This window comes from Protopterus annectens, chromosome 1.part2 (genome assembly GCF_019279795.1).
Source record: "Protopterus annectens isolate FY-2018-M chromosome 1.part2, PAN1.0, whole genome shotgun sequence".
Lineage (NCBI taxonomy): Eukaryota > Metazoa > Chordata > Ceratodontiformes > Protopteridae > Protopterus > Protopterus annectens.
In genome coordinates this window covers 306,772,209-306,794,381 of record NC_056727.1, presented here as the reverse complement: position 1 = coordinate 306,794,381, position 22,173 = coordinate 306,772,209, and positions in this window count along the sequence as shown.

Sequence of the window (22,173 nt, the reverse complement as noted above, 5' to 3'; positions counted from 1 at the left end):
CTTCATCCTCTCTTTTTTCTCTCTCTTTCTCTCTCTTCAGAGCACACTCAAGCAAATCTGCAGTCTGCGGCTACCACTCCACCCATACAGTATAAGAAGGAATCAGTACTGCTAACTAAACAAGGATATACATTTTGAGCCTGAAGAGCAGGGTCAGTCCACCCAGGCATTCTACTTGTATGTTTTATGAGAGTGAAGCTATTACATTAGCAGTACTTCTTAGTAGTTCTCAGCTTGCTAATAAAACTGACTGTTGTAGCCTTGTGTACTCCCCCCCCCCACTAGTACAGTAATCCTAACTGTCCAATAGACAGTATACATTTAATTCACATCCCTGTGACTAAATTAACCATCAAGCAGCCCTCTCAGTGCTTTCTGCCTTAGTTTGTATCACTTGGAGGCCCACCTGTTTATTTGCATCTCTATACATTCCCCTTCATTGCTAATGTATCTCCCTACTCTAATCTGTGCACAAACTGGTTACTAATCAGCAAGTCAATGTGAAGACACGCTCCCAACCTTGATAAACTTTGCTGTCTCTTCACTCCTTCACTTTACAGGTAGTTTGAATTATTACTTACCCCCTCTGAGGCCTTCACTGATTGCCTTTCTGTTTTCTTTGCATTCCACCTGGTTTACACCCCTTGTGCTATCTCCCTCCCCCTATACAAAGTCTATATTAAAATCCTGCTGAGCATTGAGCCATCTTTAAATTTCTAGTCTCCCACCAGGACACAAGTGCTCTTCAGCAATTACATTCTGCTTGCCGGTAAGCCATTAGACCTCAGGAATTTGTTTAAACTGTTCAGATTTGTAAAGTAATACTTACTTTTTTCTCTTGTATTGGTTGGCTCTGCCCTGCTCCGTTCGCCTCGCTAACACTCGGGCTCTCTCCGCTCCGCTGCCCTGCCCCCTATTCCCTCCTGCCCGCACTACCTCTACATTTATAGTAATCACAGCCACACCCACAGCTCACTCTCACATCACCTCCACCAATCACAGCTCCTCAAGTCATATCACATTATACCACACCATCTTGCTCTGCACAAAATACTCTTAATCACTCTCATTCCCACTAGGCATTTTTTACATCACCCACACTACTTCCCCATCCACATATAGTGCAACCCTATAATTCTTATTCAGACCCCCCACCTAGAAACAACTTAAATTTATAACCATGACTATCACACAACTAAGTCTAGTCCGTCTTCACATAATTCTTTACACCACCACAAGTTGTCACTCTAGCAATATCCCTCAACTTAGTAGCACAACACTAAGTTATGCACTGTCATATACAGACACCACACATTATATTAATGTCTGCCCACAATTATTCAAGAACTACATAACAGACCAATTCAGAACTTAACACATATGCTCTCATTCCTACTCCAAAAAAGCACAATACTTTCTCACACTCCTCACCAAACTCCAACATCTGTATAACCATTTTAACTCCAGGCTCACCATAAGTGGGGATATCCACCCCAACCCAGGCCCAAATCCATCCTGTCCAACACAAACTGCTCCAACACAAATGTCAGAACATAACACCCCCACTTTCTTCATCCCTGGGCAAATCAACAACAGCAGCAAAACCAACCATCTTTTAATGCTAAATATTAATATTAGAAGTATCAAAAATAAAATACCTGAACTCCAGGCCACAATAGCACACTACTCCCCAGACATAGTTGCTTTAATAGAAACCTGGCTAAATGAAAACATAGCTAACTCAGAAGTTCTCCCTACCGGCTACAATATCATTAGACAAGACAGACCACTTCGTAAAGGGGGTGGAACTGCCATACTGTACAAGTCCAACTTGACTGTCCATCAATTACCAAACTCCTACCCCTCCACCAATAATTGGGATATACTTATCTCACAACTTCAACTTCACCCTAAAAAGGTCATCACCACAATTGTGATCTATATTCCACCTGGTAATACACGTGCTAGCCTTAATGACTTCTTATCCTGGTGTTCTTCCACATACTCACAAGAAACCCTTATTCTGGGGGACTTCAACCTAGATTGGTTCACCTGTATATCAGAACCACCAAGTAATCTAATAAATCTCCATGGCTACCAGCAGCTAGTCCAAATTCCAGCTAGATGTGATAAAAAATCTAAAAGGGAATCCATCCTTGACTGAGTCCTAGCTAACAACCCCACATTGTACCCTCACGCAGGCAGTCTCCCAGACACCTTAAGTGACCACAACATAATATACTTTATACGTAGTAGAACAAGCATATGCAAAACCACTAACTATATATCCAATAGAAACACAAAAAAATTCTCTCCTGAGGTCCTCAACACTTTACTCTCTAACTGTGACTGGACCCCCCTAAAAACCCTCCCACTTGACCAGGCTGTAGCATATTTCAACAAAATATTTCTACAACACCTAAACACTGTCGCTCCAGAAAGAAAAAAAGAAACACAAAGCCTAACTAAGTACCAAGAACTGCGCAACCGTGCAAAAAAATGCATTAGGCTGGACAGAAAATCCTACTACACAACATTACAAACTAAATACCAACACAACACGCAAACATTTTGGAAAAATGTAAACCAGCTACTAAAATCCACCCAAAAGGCTACACCCAAACCAACCACCCCTGACACTAAAGTTCCCATTGAAACACAATTCACCTCCCACTTTGTGAACTCAATTCTTTCCTTAGTATCACAGGACAGTTCCTTCCTCACTATCCCCCCCAACACAAATAACTCTAATACAAGCTTTACCCTCAAAACAGTTTCCACCACTTCAATCAAAAGCATGCTCTCCAAACTAAAAACCTCATCAATAGCAGCCGACCTACTCCCCAGCTATTTCTTGAAACTCACAGCAGATGCTATTGCTATCCCAGTCTCCACTCTCATAAACAGATCAGTTGTTGAAATCAATGTGCCCAAACTCTGGAAAATATCCTATGTTACACCCATACATAAAGGCGGGCCCTCCACTGAACTTAATAACTACAGCCCCATTGCTTTACTCTCCCCCCTTGCCAAAATCCTAGAAAAATGCATCCATACCCAGATGCTAAACTATCTCCTAGACAGCAACATCCTGTCACCTACTCAGCATGGTTTCAGACCTGCCCATAGTACCACTGCAGCCCTCCTCTGCTTCACAGACACAGTAAACCTTCTCAAAAATGAAGGCCTACAGGTGTCAACTCTTTTTTTGGATATGTCCAAAGCATTTGACACAGTCTCACACCAAATCCTGCTAAACAAACTAAACCAATATCATCTATCTAATTCCACTCTTACCTGGTTCCAAAGCTACTTAACTGACAGGTACCAAGCTGTGAAATGGGAAAATTATCTCTCTCCTCAGCTGCCCATAACTATAGGAGTCCCACAGGGTTCTGTCTTAGGACCACTACTATTCAGTCTTCACAAATGACCTCCATACAGCATGCATCTATAATTCAGTATGCAAATGACACTACCTTAATCTCTGCTGCACAAAACATTCCCACCCTCCTGCAAACAACTCAGCTAACATTCTCTGAAGTTGAAAACTACCTTACCAAAGTCCAATTTGTCCTCAGTCCAAAGAAAACTCAGCTTATGATTATAACCAGTTCTAACAAAAACACTAACAGTCAATTCACTATCTACTCCACAAATGCTACTCTGTTTGCTCCAGTGGCACAGGCTAAGCTATTGGGAATAACCATAGACTCCCACCTAAAATTTGATAGTCATCTCAACTTAACTATTAAAAAAGTACATGCCAAACTGGGGTCACTCTACCGTATCAAACCATTTCTTACCAATAACACAAGATCAGCCATTGCTCGCTCCCAACTTCTATCCACCCACTCTATGCATCTCCCATTCTGACTAATCTCAACAAAACTGAACTAAGCAAAATGGAAGACTGGTATAACAGAATTGCCCGCTTTGCTGCACATTGCTCATATAGAACTCATCACTGTACGTTCAGACAGCTCCACTGGCTTGAACTGCCCAACCACCTAACCTACAATCAGCTCTGCCTCTGTCATTCTATCTATTACCTCCCCAATAAGTGCCCTGCCCTCAAAAACCCTAGTACAACATCACTCAGCCAAAAGGCCTCTTAGATCATCAAGCAAACTACCACTAGAATTCACCAACAGCTACAATAGCTTTGGAGATGCACTATATAGTAGTTCAGTGGCTAAAAATGGAACTCTGTCCCTTCTAGCATTCAAAACACATCATCCAAAGCCTCCTTTAAAGACCTCATCAGGCAACATCTCAAACAAAGTTGGCAGTGCCATGATTGCTCCCAAGCGGATAACATATACATACTAAATCTAGAGCACTTGATAATAGTTTTCAATCTTACTCACAAACACTGGCTAATCTACAATGTATGTACTGTACCTGTGTACTATGTATGTATTCTACCTATGTTCCAAATTTCAGCTGTACACCACAAATCTATTAATTACCTTTATTTTTAAAATTAATATTTTTTTGTTTGTTTTCTCCACTGTAACTGTTTATGTGCCGCATACCACTGTAAAAACATGTCTCTTGTAATTTGTGTATATACTGATCATGTCTAAATAACTAAATGTGTCTGTACTATTTCTTTGTGGAGCTTTTCTCCCCGGGCCTCTGCTAAAAAAGGGCCTCTTTGGCTCAGTCACACACCCCCTGTTAACAAATGTAAAATAAAATATATATATATATATATATATATATATATATATATATATATATATATATATATATACACACATACATATGTGTGTGTGTGTGTGTGTGTATGTATATATATATATATATATATATATGTGTGTGTGTGTGTATATATATATATATATATATATATATATAAAATTTATATACACGTGTGTGTGTGTATATGCATATATATTATATATATATATATGTGTGTGTGTGTGTGTGTGTGTGTGTGTGTGTGTAGATATATATATATATATATATATATATATATATATGCATGCCTATATGTATGTATATATATATATATATATATATATATATGTATATGTATGTATATATGTATGTGTGTGTGTTTGTTAATTATTTGTGCTATTGTGGAGGTTTTCTCCATAGGCCTCCGCTGAAAAAGGGCTTTTGCTCAGTCGGATACTCTCGGTTAACAAATGGGAAATAAGTAAAATATATATATATATATATATATATATATATATATATATATATATATATATCTTTAAATTGTATCACTGTAGGTATAGCTGTTTCTGAATTGCATTTTCTCACTGTTGCGGTAATTCACTTACCCTCAGTAGGCCATAATAGCAAGTAGTGAGAATTTTTCTGAATCCTTTGGCATAATTCTATTTGTTCTTGTCACTGTTAAAGTTAAGTATGTTCTGTTAATTGTTAGTTTATTTTGTTTAGAACTGTCATTGGTTTAATTTAACATATGTTATGCTTTTTACTAATCTTGTTTATCTTTACTTTTTTAGGTAACACATCTTTTTCTGTTTTTAAATCTGTGACTGATAGATCATCTAAAGTTGGAAAGAAAACAGGATATGACCCTTTCTGTCTGGATAAGTATTGTATATCCATATTGTTCTGATGCATAAAACAATGACAAACTGATGTAAATGTTTGTTATTAAAACTTGAGAATTTTGTGAAAATCTTGGCTAATATCCATAGTATGTATAATATAGATTAGCAATGTAATGGAACTTTCATTGAAAGACGTTTATGAAATGATAGGATTTGATTTGTTCCTTAATCGGTCTTCTTTTATTTTTTTCTTATTCAGTCATATTAAGTTTTTTTTAGGTGTCCATTGAGCATATTTTGCATACACTTATAACCTAGTCACGGTTCTTTACTTTTTTGACACCATTTCATAAAAAAATGTGCATATGTTTGTACTATTTGCACTTATAAGTCATTGTGGTAAGTATGTTTTTAATTTGTTTAAATTAATTTGTGTTATGACAGCTGCTTAATGTAACATTACAAGACTTTGGGATTTTTAGGTGATGTTGGCATTATTGGAAAGTGTTTTACTTTTGTAGTTTATTGTTTCAATTATTCAGGACTCTGGCTGGATTATAATTGAGTTCTGATCATTTGTGTGTTAAGTAGCATGATATAGGGAATTTATTAGTTAATAGGCTTCACTTATCAAATTACATTTTCAGCATTCCTAGTAGATGAGTATGCATCTGATTACGTAAGTGTGGAAATGGGTTTATGGTGCAGTTGTGGTGTGGAATTTGGCCTTTTCCCTGTTCAGTTGATCCTAGAAGTAGTATTTAGAGATGTAGGTCGTGGTAGTGGTTAGAAGGGGCCTGCCTTGCAAACAAATTGTTTTAATATTTGACTTGCATTGTTTTATTTTTTCTTTCATCAGGACAGTTTGTGATCACAGATTAGTATAGAAAGGATGTTTTTTTCTGCAATGATTTTAAGATATATCAGGTACTTAATAGAGTGATGCAGGCCTGTGGGGTTTGTTGGGGAGATTTACTTTACTTTACTTGTAAAGTGTTCTAGTTTTGTATTTTTTTTTAATTACTTAGCACTTGAATGAGTAGGTTACATTTGCTTGAACCCTGATCAGTTGCGTGTTTGGCATAGGGGTATGTATATGTAATGTTTGTGTGTATATGTTTTTGTGTGTGTGTGTGTGTGTGTGTATGTATCTAAATGTATACACATGCAATTTCCTTGTGCATTCACAAAACTATACATACACGCAGTCTAGTTATGAACACACTTTTCAAAAACATGAAGACTTGAGGCTATTTGTTTTATTTCTTGTCACACCTGAAGCATGAATTGCAGTTAAAAAAAAAAAAAAAAAAAAAAAGCATGCCTGTTCACAAACCTTGGTAACCTGTTTCACTTATGTCCTTAATGAAAGGTTTTTGTCCTGAACTACTGGGGCATTATATGGAAACACAGACAGTAATGGCTCTTACTTGTATTTTTCTGCCTTTCTGTAAGCTATGTATACCACTTAACCAAATCCTTCCTTTTGACACACCTTGTAAGTATTATGCTATCTATGCATTTCAGATAAACTTTCAAATTGTCATTTTCTTTTTTTGGAAATACAGCCTCCAGAGAAAGGTGGTTCCATGAATCCGCCAGCTTGTGTATGAACAGATACTGCATTCTCACATTTCTCAAGCCATTCACCTCTTTTCTGGTTGCATCCTGTTGCCTTCTATCTCTTTTTGTAAGGTGTTACCTTGAAACTTGTTTATATTATACCTTTTGACTGGATCCTTTCCTTAGGAGTGTGCAGAAGATGTTCTTTTAATCTCTAAATAAGTAGCTTCTTCTATAGGCTGTGCAGTGTTTGTGCCTTCATCAGGCTACCTCAGTCCTCATTTTGTTCTTGTTAAGGAGGAGAGTTTCCTAAAATGCAGAGTACTGCAGTGGGGTCTGTCTGCTTGTTTGTACAAACAGGTAGCTTTCAGTTTGTGTGGACTGTACCTTTGTGTATCTGCAGTCTTCATAACTGACTGAATGTATCACAAGACCACTTATCAGCAATGTCAAACAGCCTTCTGTACTATTCGCCAACTTTATAATTATACCATTTTTTCCAATACTACCAAAATGAAATCCTCATTTTATTTTGCATTGCCTCTTCTGCAATTGTCATTCTGCATACCAATCTCTCTGAATGTAAATGTGTGTACTGTAACCTATTTAATGTATTTCAAATTTTGTTTTAATTGTCCTATGTCTTCCTGCTCCTTTGTTCAAACATTCTTTGTTTTACTTTTATTGCAGTTCTCTCCTTTTGGCTGGGGTTGTGGCTTAAAAAGGGTTTGTGGGCCAGACCACCTACCTGGTTATCAAATGTAATAAATAAATAAATTGCAGCTTTTTGCACTGTGGCATTTATGTCTGTGTGCTGAGTGCATTGTTGCTGCTGCTATTTCCACATTTAAGCTGTGCCTTATTTTAGAAATCAATCACTGTGATGTAGAGATTCTGTAGCCTAAATATTTTATCTTGCTTGCACGGGGTGATATGTCAACCTGTTAAGTTTTTGATGTTTTGCAGTAGCTAGAGTAGAATAAACAGGATTTCTTTTGGTAGCATTCTATGCAAGTTGAGATTTGTACGTTCATGTCTGAGATCAGTGAATTCTACTTGCACTTTGTTTTCAGTGAGTGTATGTTTTTCGCCTGAGCAAAGAAGGGATCTGCCATTAGTATTTTGTACAAGTTAAACCAAACAACTGTGTTTCCCTGGGATTTACAGACTAATCATTAGGGGCCGTAATATCAAATGTTCAGTCATGTTTGGTGGGTAGAGGTATTCAGGGTGGGTTTATATCATAAGACCGAAGAGGCGTTTAATCGAACGCCTCTTCGTTGACACATAAAAAGTGAATGCACTAAAGCATGAACTCTCAGAACAGCGATTTCTTTCCCTGGGAAAGAAATCGGTAGCACAAACACGCATACTTTCAAACATAATGTGGGGGGCTGTGCCCCCCACACACCCCCTAACTAAATATACTAACTCTGAGATCGCACTACAGTGGGGAAAGGGGGAAAACACATGGGGATGGCCAAGCAATTTCTTTCCCAGGGAACAAAATCGCTGTTTTGAATGCCTGCACTTTAGTGCGTTCGTTCTTTGTGTCACAGAAGAGGTGTTCGGTTAAACGCCTCTTTGGTCTTATGATATAGACCAATTCTGGGTAGCACATTTACTCATTTGATTCTGAATTTTCTGTCAGAAATAGATCAAGTTCTCAAACTATTGTACAACATGAAGATGGAAACCATGATCTTTGGTTTTAGTAGACCAATATGTCTGACCATATCAATGGATTTTGAAAGATTTATGAATAATGTTGCTGCTACTGCCTCTGTTTTAGTCTCATCTTTAATATAGTCATTTGCTTTTAGTATTTATGGAGTAGCAATTCCAGTAGCTGTGTTGAGAACCGGCGATGACATTTTACTTATTGATGTAGTCAGTGAGTTGTTGGTGGACTGTGTGCTTTAATACTATAAATAAAATATTGGGAATAGCTATTGGCTGTTAATTCTTAGAAACATTTTGCCCCTTCCATTTGTTGATTGTCAGACCCTTTCTGCCCATCAGTCCATTCATTTTGCATCTCCAGGGGAAGGACCATCATTTAGACAGTTATCTGAGTGGTTTGGGGTTTTCTTTGCTAAGCCTTACACCCCTGCACTCACCCAACAACACCCCATTAGTGGGTCATGGAATAGGCATTCATACTACATCTCCCCTCACTTTTACAAGGGGCTGACATTAGCCGCTAATCTACAAACATGCCATGAAAATGATGAAACTTTATATTTAAAAAATAACAGCACACAAGTCTTTCAGGGTGGGTGCTAAGGAAAATTAGCATTTAAGGGGTTTGGAGACCTAATGCAAACCTTCTAAGTCATTATTGCTTGCTTAGATAAAAGTACTGTTGTTAAAATTACATTTTCTTTCCAAGAGAGAATTGGAAATATGTTATCAGTTACAGTAAGTGTGTTGCTTGCAACAGTAGCAGCAAAAAATCTTTGTTGTCTGCAGCATCAGGATGCATTTCACCATTCTGTTTTTCTAAGAGCTAGTGGTTACTTGTGTGTATCAAAAAGAAACTTGGTGTTGTTTGAGGTATTGTATCGCCTAAGATGAAAATTTGTTGGGAGACAGAACATGCACATTTTGTAGTGCAAAGTTGCACTTTATAGATAGTGTTATATTTTTGGGAATGTAAAACAGAAACCAGAGAAAGAAGGCCAGGGCTATGTTAATGAGTACTATATTATCAACATATCACTCCTCGGGATTAATGACTCATTGCTTCTGCATGCTAATGTAATTTTATGAAGAGATATACTGGGAACAGCTATGTATTATTTATTACCATATTTCATTATAGACAGGATTGATTTGGGATTAACTTTTATATTATTAGTATTAAATTAATTAATGTGTTGATATAACAGTTAGTATGTCATTTTTAAGCCAAACAGCTAAAACAGTCATAAAATACTTTTTCTTTTTCTTATTAATGATACAAATGCACAAAATTTTATATCACACCATTGCTTAATATAACAGAAGCATGATTTTTGGCATTCATCAAATATTGTGTATTCTGAGCTCCTGCCTAAGAAATCTCTGCCAGCTTCTGTCAGCCATTTAGCAGTATATTTTAATCATGCATTTCTTAGAGTAGCCATTTCTTTATTTAGTCACTGTTGTATGAAACCGTTATGAATGTGTCCTGATAGAGCAAGGAAGTAAAAGGAGATAAAACAAAGTTTATGATGCGTAAGGTCTTCTGATAACATAGTTCTTTAACTGACTGGCATCTAGGCCTTATTAGAATTGATATGGGAACTTTCTGAAAATGTAAACGTCATGTGCGTTGTCGTCTCATAGCAAGACATTGTCCCGTTCGATTCTTAGCTAGAGCGTCTTCTGTGTGGAGGTATACGTGAATGGGGCGTGCCTTCGTTGAAGGTTGTGCATCAGGGCTGGTAACCCGGTACGTAAAAACCAACTACCAATCATTAGTGGACCGGAGTTCCGCTGTGGCAACCCCTAACCGGGAAAAGCCGAAAGACACAAACATGTGTGTTTAGTTTTAGGAAGGAGAAAATAAATTGCCAGAATGGTTAGGATGCTTTTTAGTTAAAATATATAGCATTCTACCCAATTTCACTAGCTAGGTAAATTAGAACACAAGGCAGGAACATCATAAGGTGTTATTTTTGTAACTGGACTGAAATATATGTCTACTTTGTATCAGTATTGGATAGAAAATTACCTAATGATTAACATCATAGCCTATGAACAGGCTGCATCTTACAGACTTGCATCTGATTCCTGTAATACAAATTTGCAAGCTATGTGACTCTGGTGGTAAGCAAACCACTCTGTGGTTTGGGGTCTCCTTGTAAAGAGACATTCTTACCTATTTGTAGTAAAGCATCACACATTTATAAATGAAATATGTAGCTAAATAAAACGGTGTGTGACTGAAAATAAGCTAAAAATAATAAATTCAATGGCAGAAGAGACTTCCTCAGAAGATAAGAATGTTTTAATGCAAAGCGCTTTTTATCAGTTTCTAATGCTTCTTATCTTCAGAACAAAAATTCCGGAGGAAATACACATTTAAATAGCCACTTAAAAATCACATACTATCAACCAGTAAAATTAAACGTGTTAAATAAACTACATTTAAAAACAGATCTCATCTAAAATTGCACTGTATAAAAATGTTATTGTAAGTGATCTGTACGTGGTCTTAAAATGTTTAAAGGATATAGAATTGTTAAGGCCAGGGATATGCAGTAGCATTCAACCTAATCTGCCATTCTGCTTTTAACTTCCCCAGTAAGATGTCCTATTCAATACCTGGTTTGGTCATTTCAACATAGTTGTGTCTTTCGGCTTTTCCCGGTTAGGGGTCGCCACAGCGGAAATCCGGTCCGCTAATGATTGGCAGTTGATTTTTACGTACCGGCTTGCCAGGCCTGACGCACAACCTTCAACGAAGGTACGCCCATTCACGCATGTCTCCACGCAGTAGACGTTCTAGCTGAGAATCGAACCGGACAGCATCTTATTGAGGCGACAACGCTACCGCAGCACCACCACCGCGGGCGGTCATTTCAATATAGTATAGTACAAAAAAAAAGACAGTCTCACATACTATAGAATGCCTAGAAAGATATTTTAAATGTTTTTCTTAGTGTGTTAAAAATGTTTATGTATTATTTGGTTCAAACATCTCATAGTCTTACTGCAACAAATTGTTACATGATTGATAGGGAACAAGTTGACAGTGAAATAAATGTTTATCTTTTGTGCTTTTATGTGTTTAGATTCATAGGTGTTTACTAGGCTAATGACCATAAGGGCCTTTATAAGCTTAGCCATGCATTCCAAATCTTTGGCAAATTCTCATACCCTTGATAAGTTTAAGCAGGGGCTTGGGAGATGAAACGTTTACAAGCAGGGGTCAGGGAGATGTTTCTGTTAGAGATATAGATACCAAGCCAGGGATGAATTTCCTGTTCCTCATGCAATTGTCAAAGTTACACTTCAGTTGAGTTAGGAAGGATCTCTGCTTCATTTGGATGGGGAGCCTGTTCCATAGATGGGGTTGTCTCTGGGATACATACCGGACTCTCCAACAGGTCTTGTTTATATCACAGGCAGGTTTTAAGTCTTTAGAATGGGTAATTCTGGTGCTGTTTGTTTTGCGGATATGCAGGAAATCCATCAGGGTGGAGTCTGACAATGCTTTGTATGCCAGACATAATCTCCCCTCAGCAGTCTGTAGGAGACAGAATACAGGGATAGGGCCTTGAGGTGCTCTGCATAGGACATGTTTCTTAGGCCTGTATTTCTTTAATGAGGAACGACATTACAGTTGTTGGATGTGTATGGTTATGTACGTGCCAAAGGGGGCGTTGTACTCAATGACAGGTCTGATGAATGCCATATACAGTGGAACACTGACTTCCTTGGAGAAGCCATACCTCTGTTTATAAGTTGTGCAATATATAATGATTTCCTCAGTACTGTAGACACATGATGGTCAAAGCCTAGATTACTGTGCGTGTCCCCAAGTCCCTGACTACAGGGTCAACTTTTGGGGGGGTGTTGTCAATATGATAGTTACCAGAGGTGGATGACTTCCCAAAGGATACTGCTCTGCATTTCTTGGCATTTAGTTTTAGTCCATGGCTGTGACAACAGTTATTTATCTGTGTCAGCCCTTCCCGCACATCATTTGTGTCGTTGGGGGATTCTATGACTGCTCCTAATTTGCAATCATCTGCAGATTTCATTAGCCAGAGGCCACTGACATTGGCCTTGATTTCAGTGAAGTAACTGCCAAAAAGAAGAGGTCCCAAGACTGATCCCTGAGGGACTCTACTTGTGACTGCCTCTTAGTAGAGGTGGACTCTACAAACAATGCCAGAGTGAGGTATTGTGTCATATGCCATGGCCAGGTCGATGTAGGCAGTGTGAACCATTTTGCTGTCATCCATTGCTTTGGCGACTCTCTCAAAGAAGTCCACCAGGTTGAATAGGCATGACCTGCCCTTGACATAACCAAATTGGATTAGGTCCAGTGTCTAGAGGCTTCCTATGTCATTATTGATCATTTCCATGATCATTCTTCCCATGGCTTTTCATATGAGACAAGTGAGATTTATGGGTCTGTAGATGGCCCACTTTTGTGCTGATGGATTACTGTAGCTGTTCTCCATTTGTAAGGCACAGAGCCTGTTTGGAGTCTACATTTAATAGCAATTCCAACGTGCCTGATAAGTCATGTTTCATGCTATGTAGAAGCCATCCTGGGATAGTGTCTAGGTCTATGGATGCAATATCTTTGACATTAGAGAGCGCATTAAGGACCTCTTCCCTAGTGATAGTAGGAGGAGTTATATTTGATGGTATTTCTTGAGGGAAGATTGAAGGGGAGAGAATGTTGAAGCTGAACCTGAACCTGAATTTGTCAGCCAGTAGATTTACTATATCTTCTGGCTTAGTATATGCGGCTGCATTAACAGTGAGCTCTGTGCAAAATTGTGTATTGCCTTTGAGGTTGCAGACATAACTAAAGAATGTCTTGTGGTTGTCCTTGACCTGGTAGGCCAAATATACCTCAGGTTTGGCTTTGGCAGACTTTTTGTCCTCTGAGTTGTTTAGTTGATGAGAGTGCTTTTGTTTAGTTTGATGAGAGTGATTTTATCCTGCTGGGTTACACCTCACACTTTTTGCCATGATTTTCTTTCTTCTGTTGAACAGGCTATTGTTGATGTGATGTAATTCCACATAGGGTGGCTTATTTTTTAGTTAGTTCTGTAGTTTTTCCTAGTGGGTACAGCCGCCTCTTTGGACCTGTTAACATGTTGTATAGGGATTCTGTGGACAGTTTCGTGTAGACAGCAGTGTTCTCAGTGTTTATGGGGGTTTGAAATTTTGCCACATTATCACTTAATAGGAGAAAGTTAGACTTTGAGTAGTTTGTGAATATTTTGGGGTTAACTGGGGTTCCATATTTTATTTTTACTTCATAGCAGACTATTTTGTGGTCTGACCTTAGCAGAGAAAACATTGCACTAGGGTGTGTGCAGCACTCCTTTATTACTGAGGACCAGATCCAGTATGTTTGCACCCCTGGTCAGTGTACTGACCATGTGGTCCAGAGAGTTTGTGTTTACAAAATCCAGGAGTCACTGTGCCTGTATGTTTCGTGTCACATATGTTTCCCAGTTAATAGTGGGGTAATTAAAGTCGCCCATGAATATGGTATTGGGTTGAATGGTGAGTGTTTCCAATAAGTTCTATAAAACACTTAATGTTATTACTTCTCTTGTAAAAAAAACTTGGACATGGCCCAGTGGTTCAAAATGTATCTGTATGTCTCTTTAGAAGATTCCAGTTATCAGAGAGAACCTGTCTGATGATAAAAATAAACTTCTTACTCGTATACTTCTGTTTGAAACTTTACCACACTGTTTTCTTCAACAATAATAGAATTATGAACTTTAAGTGTATGACAAAACCACTTCTTCCTTCAAGAATTAACATCTCCACTAATATTTTTAGTATCTTCTATGTTGTATCCTCTGTTTTCAAATAAAGTGGTCAGAAATTGGCTTTTCAACAGTGCTGTCCAGTGTGGTTAATTTGCAAGCTCTAACCAAATGGCCCTTTACAGTTTTCTTCATAAACTAGGATAGTTACTGGTGTAATGTAAATAGATGTTTGGACATGTTGGCTTCCTATGCAAACTTGAAATTAAATTACCAGTTCCTCTATCTTTTGTGATAGTTGCATCAAAAAAAATCAATTGTACCAGAGTCTGTACTCACTGTTGTATTCTTAAAATATGCTAAAAAATGTTTTAACTCATTCTCAGTACCTGACACAAAAAAATACATCTTCTGTGTATCGACTATAAAAATCCTGTTTGTGTTTGTAACAGGAATTAAAAACAAACCTCTTTTCTCATTCATCACAGTTTGCACTCCCTAGTTGTGTTACAGCAATTACAGGAAAGGTTGTTTTTTTAATCCGAGTTTGAGATAGCCCAGTTTATCATTAAAAGCAACAGCTCTCCTGAAAATGTCCTGGCTATAAAAACAATCCACCCAGTTTTGTGAGGGCATTTTTACGGGCTTCACCTTTTTGTCGACACTTTATTGCATCCCCAAATTCTTGTGGTCCTTGGTGACTTAGTACATGGGTCAGTGATGAGTGATTGGCCTTCACTTAGATTCCTCTGTATCACAAGGGGTTTTGGTTTGTTCGGGCAATTACCACTGCAACCCATTGATTAGTTAGAACATAAACTGATTTGATATTCCTGCTGGATGCAACAGCATCAGACATAGAAGTGAGCTGGTCACTTCGTCAGACCACATTCTGTTCCACTTTGCTTTACAGCTGCACTCTTCCTCATGGTGATGTTGAGCTAAAGTGGCTTACTAACCCCTGTAGACATACCTCCCATTTGATGTTCTTCATGTTTCACTGTTGCAGTCATTACATTAGGGTAATCTGCTGGCAGGTTGCCCTCAGTCGGCCTGAATAACAAAGTCTTGGGTCCTGTGTCGGTTGCTGTCTCCTCTTCCATGACGTCAGGTCATCAGGGGTATAAAACATGCAGCCAACGCCATTTTATTCAGTCTTTCTTGCCACGCGGTGCCCAAAGCAGAAGCAGTTCGCAAGTGCCTGTCGGCCGACTCCTGAAATTTTCGTATTCAAGTTTCAGAACCAAAGTCTTCAAACTAAAGCTAAGTACCCCGTTGGGGAAACTTTTTCTTGCTCCTTACCAATGTCAGTAAAAGTTAATAATTGCATTACTTGTGGGAAGCAAATATCTCATAAGGATTTTCATTTATACTGTATTCCTTGCCTAGGCCCTGATCACAACATGCCTTGCTGTTGGTTTTGTGCTAGATTTAACCAATGCACTATTAAGCATCAGTATATTTTTGCTTCTAAATATTTTGGTTCAAGATTTAACTATCCTGAAATGTCATTGGATAGCAATCCGACTACCAGAGTTCACAAAAAATGCAAGGAAAAAGACAGAGACAGACCGTCGAGGTCCAAAACCAATGACAAAGCTTCTCCTAAGCCAGTCGCCGGTTCACCAGTACTCACTGAGGTGTTTTCGCAGCCCCTGATACCCACTACTTTTGAGACACAGGCCACTACCGGGACCCATTCGGAGTCCGGTATGCCGCGAGATTCTCAGAGTATTGAACCCATGGATGTCTCTCACTTGGATGGGTCCGGAGCCGCTGAGCAGGCACCGGCTTCTGAGGGTGTTTTCAGGCCTCAACATTTTTATATTAAACTGACGCCAGCAACAAAATCAAGGTCAAAAACAACTTCTGTGTCTAAATAAACTACGCATGAGCCACGTGCTCAGAACCCTATGCCTAAAAAACAGATGATCAAAATGGCAGCCCCCTGCTAAGAGGCCTAGGCAGGGCACTGATTATGAATCTTCAGATCAGGTTTCCATTTCCTCTGATTCCTCTTCTGATCAGGAATTTTCTATTCCACCCTGTGAGGATTCTGATGCAGAGGAATCCACCCCATCTGCATCTCCTCCTGAGGATTACTCTTTTGGAGAGACTTTGCATACTTTAAGGGAACATTTTCACTGGGAGAGTCAGGACTTTTCTGAATCAAAAAAGAGGCTTAGGGATTTCCTTCTTCTTCCTCAGCATAGGCCTTTGGCAATACCTCCTGTATTAGACATTGTTGATGATGTGTTCTCGGAATCAAGCATGGCTCCTGATTCCCTGCCTCCAGCTCCTAGTAAGCCAGACAGATATTACAGGGTTCCTGACTCCTACAAATTTCTTTTCAAAAATCCTGCTGCTGATCCTGAGACTATTTCTCAGGGTCCCAAGGGTGTTAAGGCTTCTACAGCCAAAAATCCTACCCCTTCTGATAGAGATTCCAGGGCACTGGATAGATGGGGCAAGAAGGTTTATACGTCTGCAACCTTGGCAATCAGGGCTTTAAACTGCCAGTTTCATATGCTTAAATATCAACAGCATGTTATGGGCTTACTGAAACAGAAAATGATGATGATTTCTGATTGTGTGGAAAATAGAGTTACAGGATTTATTGCATTCAGCAGAACAGGTTGGAAAGCATACTTTGCAATGTAGTTTTGATTTCTTGGAGGCCTCTTGTAGGACCGCCGTTACTGGATCTGTGATTAGAAGGCATGCCTGGCTCAAGGAGCAAAATCTGCCTGATCATGTTAAGGCTAAATTGTTGGATGCCCCTTTTCAACATGATACTCTGTTTGGTAATAAGGCAGAAGAGGTTTTAAAGAAAATGGAAGACAAAGCTAAATCTATGCAAACTGTAAAAGATTTCTTGCAAGTGCAGGCACCCAGGTTCAGTAGGCATTGGCCTACTAAAAACTGGTCCTTTCCTGTGTTCAACAGAGCCACTCAGGGCAAACCAGGCGCTCAAAAGGCTCTAGATATCAATCACAGGGTTCTTACAGGTCAAAGCAATGGGGTGCCTCCACCTCCAAATCTAGAGGAAACAAAACACAATCTTACAGTAAGTAGTCTCAATGACTTTCCTCTACTCTATTATCTCCAAGCACTTATCTTTTGGCAGCCCCCTTGGGGGGAAACTAGCACTTCATGCTCAAAATTGGCAGTTAATTACCCAGTACAAGTGGGTATTAAACATAGTATCCCAGGGGTACAGATTTCATTTCCATACTCTGCCAATTCCAAACGGAAGGCCGGATATACCACAAAACCAGTGGGCAGAGGCCCAGAAACAAGTCATGTCCCTCATGGATATGGGGGCTCTTCAACTGGTACCAGAAAAGGAAAAAGGACAATTTTTTATTCAAGACTTTTTCTGGTACCCAGAAAAGACAATTCATGGCGTCCAATACTGGACTTATCGATTCTGAACACGTTCCTGGACATTCCAGAATTCAAAATGCTGACTTTACAACAGCTTCTGTCTATGCTAGGCAAGAATGCTAGGCAACTCTAGACTTAAAAGAGGCATACCTGCATATCCCAATAAGGGAATCATGCAGAAGATACCTCCGCTTCAAAGCGGGTTTTTTGCATTACCAATTCTCTGCACTGCCCTTTGGCTTATCTACTGTGCCCAGGGTCTCATTCTGCAGACAAACATTCAAATTTATCCTTATCTGGAAGATTGTCTCATTCAAGCAGAGGACAAGGACACTTCTTCAACATCTGGCGTTTGTAAAAAGGCTTCTAGCATGCCTAGGGTACACCATAAACGAAAAGAAATCACAACTGGTACCCTCTTAAATAATGACATTCCTGGGTGCAAGCTTGAATACAACTGCCCAGATGGCTTACATCACGCCAGACAAACAAAGGCAACTGACAACATACATCAAACAAATGGCAACAAAAACCCAGTTATCTGCAAGACAAATTCTGCAGGCTTTGGGGTTCATGGCATCCTGCATTCTATTAATTCCATATGCGAGACTGCATAGGAGGAAACTTCAGTGGTACCTAAAAAGTTTATGGAGTCAACATTGTCACAGCCTGGAAACAATGATTCCTCTCATTCCCTGCCTACAACAGGAGTTTCTTTGGGTGGGCTGAGACATGTCACCAAAACAAGGGACTGTCATTCATTCCACCCCCTGCCACCCAAACCCTAACTACAGGCACATCAGACTATGCTTGGGGGGCCCACCTGGCAGGGAGATGCATTCAGGGCAAATGGAGCCCAAACCAAATGCATATCAACCAGAAAGAAATGCCAGCTGTTCAGAATGCTCTGACAGCCTTCAAGGGCTTACTTCATCCAGGACAACTACTGATAAAGACTGACAACACCACAGTTATGTGGTACATAAACAAGCAGGGGGGGCACACATTCCTACCCCATGTGCAGACTAGCCATGGCCTTGTGGAGCACAGCCTTGACTTACCAAATACATCTTCAAGCTCAATTCCTGCCAGGAAAGCAAAATACTCTGGCAGACGACCTAAGCAGAAATCTTATGGACCCGCACAAATGGAAACTGGATCCACAAATCTTCATCATGTTAACACAGAAATGGGGGAGCCCAGACATAGATCTATTTGCCTCTCCCCAAAATTATCAGTTGGACAAATTCTGCACAAGAACTCATCACAAAAAAGCATGGAAAGTGGATGCTCTATCCTTCAGTCTATGCCTTTCCCACTCTGCCTCTACTCTCCAAGGTCTTATTAAAAGTCAGACAGGAAAAACCAAAAATGATACTAATTGCTCCAGACTGGCATCGCCAGCACTGATACCCACTTTTAAGGAATATGTCACACCTTCCTCCATGGTACTTGCCTCAAATACCTCATCTACTGTCTCAGCATAACTATCAAATTCTGCACACTCCGCTCCAAACTCTGAATCTTGCAGCATGGCTAATCAACTAATTATTCAAACCACACCTCTCAGTAAATCTGTGCTGGATGTCATTTTGGAAGCCAGAAGGCCTGGTACTAGAAAATCTTATGCTGATAAATGGAAGAGATTCTGTGCTTGGAACCAAGCACAAGGAATAGACACAGCAAAGCCCAATATTCCTCAGATTTTACAAAACTTAACTGAGATGCTTGACAAGGGCCTATCTTTTTCTTCAATAAAAATCCATGCCTGTGCCATCTCGGTTCATTACAACACAGAGCCTCCCCTCTTTTCTCATCCACTGCTTAAACAGTATCTTAGTGGGGCCAAAAATTTAAGGCCTCCTAGGAGAGCACCAACTCTTGCATGGGACCTCAATTTTGTGCTGGAAAAACTCACCATGCCTCCTTTTGAACCAGCAGCTACTGCAGATATAAAATTTCTATCTTGGAAAACAGCTTTTCTTTTGGCAGTCAGCTCAGCAAGAAGGGTTTCAGAACTACAGGCTCTCATGGCAGTGGAGCCTTTCATTATATTTTACCCGGACAAGATTGCCCTCAGGACCAATCCTTATTTTATGCCTAAGGTGGTATCCAGTGTGGCTCTTAATCAGACCATTCACCTGCCAACATTTTACCCAAATCCGCAGAACAAGGGGGAGCAGATTCTGCATTCATTGGATGTACACAGACAACTAAGATTTTACTTAAACAGGACCAAATCTCTAAGAATGTCTGAGCAACTACTGGTAGCATTTGCTGCAGGATCAGAGGGGGGGAAGGCTATATCTAAGCAGACTATTTCTAAATGGATAAGCCACTGCATTAGTTTCTGCTATTTTCACCATGGTAAACCTGTGCCCAGGGGGATCAGATCACATTCCGCCAGGGCTGCCTCTACTTCAGCAGCTTTTCTCAGAGGGGTCCCAACCAAGGACGTTCTCGAAGCTGCTACTTGGAGCTCTGTTCATACCTTCACAAAGCATTATCATTTATCTTTCTTTAAATCCAGGGCAGGCTTTGCCACTGCAGTTCTGCTGGGCCTTATAGCTGCTCCTAATGCTGTTTAGTTCCATCCTCCCAAACATAGCTTTGGGACTCTACCCAAATGTAATAACTGCAACAGTGAAACACGAAGAACATAGTACAGTTGTGTACACTTACCATAAATGTAGATGTTCGAGTGTATTCACTGTTGCAGTCCGGGTTACCCACCCGCCATCCCCAATTCTTTACCTTTTCTTTCCTTCACTATACTCAAAAGCCTTTGTGGTGTATTTGCTTTTTGTTGAAGGTAAAGTTTGTTTCTAAAAGTGCATTTACATATTTACAGTTTATTTATATATGTATATATTTTTGCTTCTCATTTGGGGGGCGCCTGATATCTGGGGTAAGAAAAACTGAATAAAATGGCGTTGGCTGCATGTTTTATACCCCTGACGACCTGACGTCATGGAAGAGGAGACAGCAACTGACGTAGGACCCAAGACTTTGTTATTCAGGCCGACTGAGGGCAACCTGCCAGCAGATTACCCTAATGTAATGACTGCAAATGTGAATACACTCGAACATCTACATTTATGGTAAGTGTACACAACTGCATTTTTTCTTGTTCCTTCAGTTCTTTGCTGAGGACAGTGCTGGTGATTAAGGTTTGTTGGTCTACAGAGGCTGTTGAAAATCGTCCTACAATCTGGATGTATTTACCTCGTGTCACATGCATCATGTCCTGCTTAGAGTGTATGATGAGTCATTTGTTCTTGAGCTCTGCTCTTTTTACCTGGAAGGATGGACTTTAGAATGTTGCTTGAGATCTGGTGGTCTTAGGTCTGGCAGGCTTAATCTGGAGGAGCATTTTGCTATTTTCCAGACTTCTCTCATAAGCAGGCAGCCAGATCTGTTTAGAGATATCTGAGTGGCAATTAATCAACCAGCCATGTTTTTTTTACATCTGATGTACAATTTATGCTGCCTGGCCTGTCTTTCAACGCTGACAGATTTTGCATCACATCACTGTGATTTCAGTGTTTGCATCTTCATAAAAAAGATTGCCACTTTTAGATCTGCATTTCTTTCTTCTGGCTCTGTGAGATTTGCATTGGTTGAGACTCAGCCTAGATTTTCATCTCTTTGGATGCCGTTTGTCATTCCTACCTTCATTGATCTTATGGCAGTAGCTATGATTCTTTATCTGCAGATTTTAGCATTGTCCTTTGAAGTTTGTTGTTTTTCCTAGGACATGCTTGGTCCACCTATTGACAGGATTTGAAATCCTTTTTAAGGCACTGGGCTTAAGGAAGCCTTAAGAAACCATCTTCTGGTCCTCATTCTTTTGATGATAATACCTTATCACTAAGTTTTTCTCTGTGTAAAGTTATTATGAAAGCTGCTTATACACAATTTAAATCTTATTTAAGTGAAGTTGAGCTTATAGATCTATATCAGTCCAGATTTCACACTGACATAGTATTGAGACTGCCCTCATTAGGGTGGCAAATAGTCTTATACTGGCTTGAGATGAACACTTTTGCATGGTCCTGCTTCATCTATCTGTAGCATTTTATATGCTGGAGCATAATATCTTGTTCACATTTTGGCATCTTTACTGTAGTTTCTTTTCTGTGATACTATGGTTTGCTGTTCTACCCATCTGAATGTGTCCAGAGGGTGAACAGCATGGATGATCATTGTGAACAGCTCTGTTGCACAACTCTAGC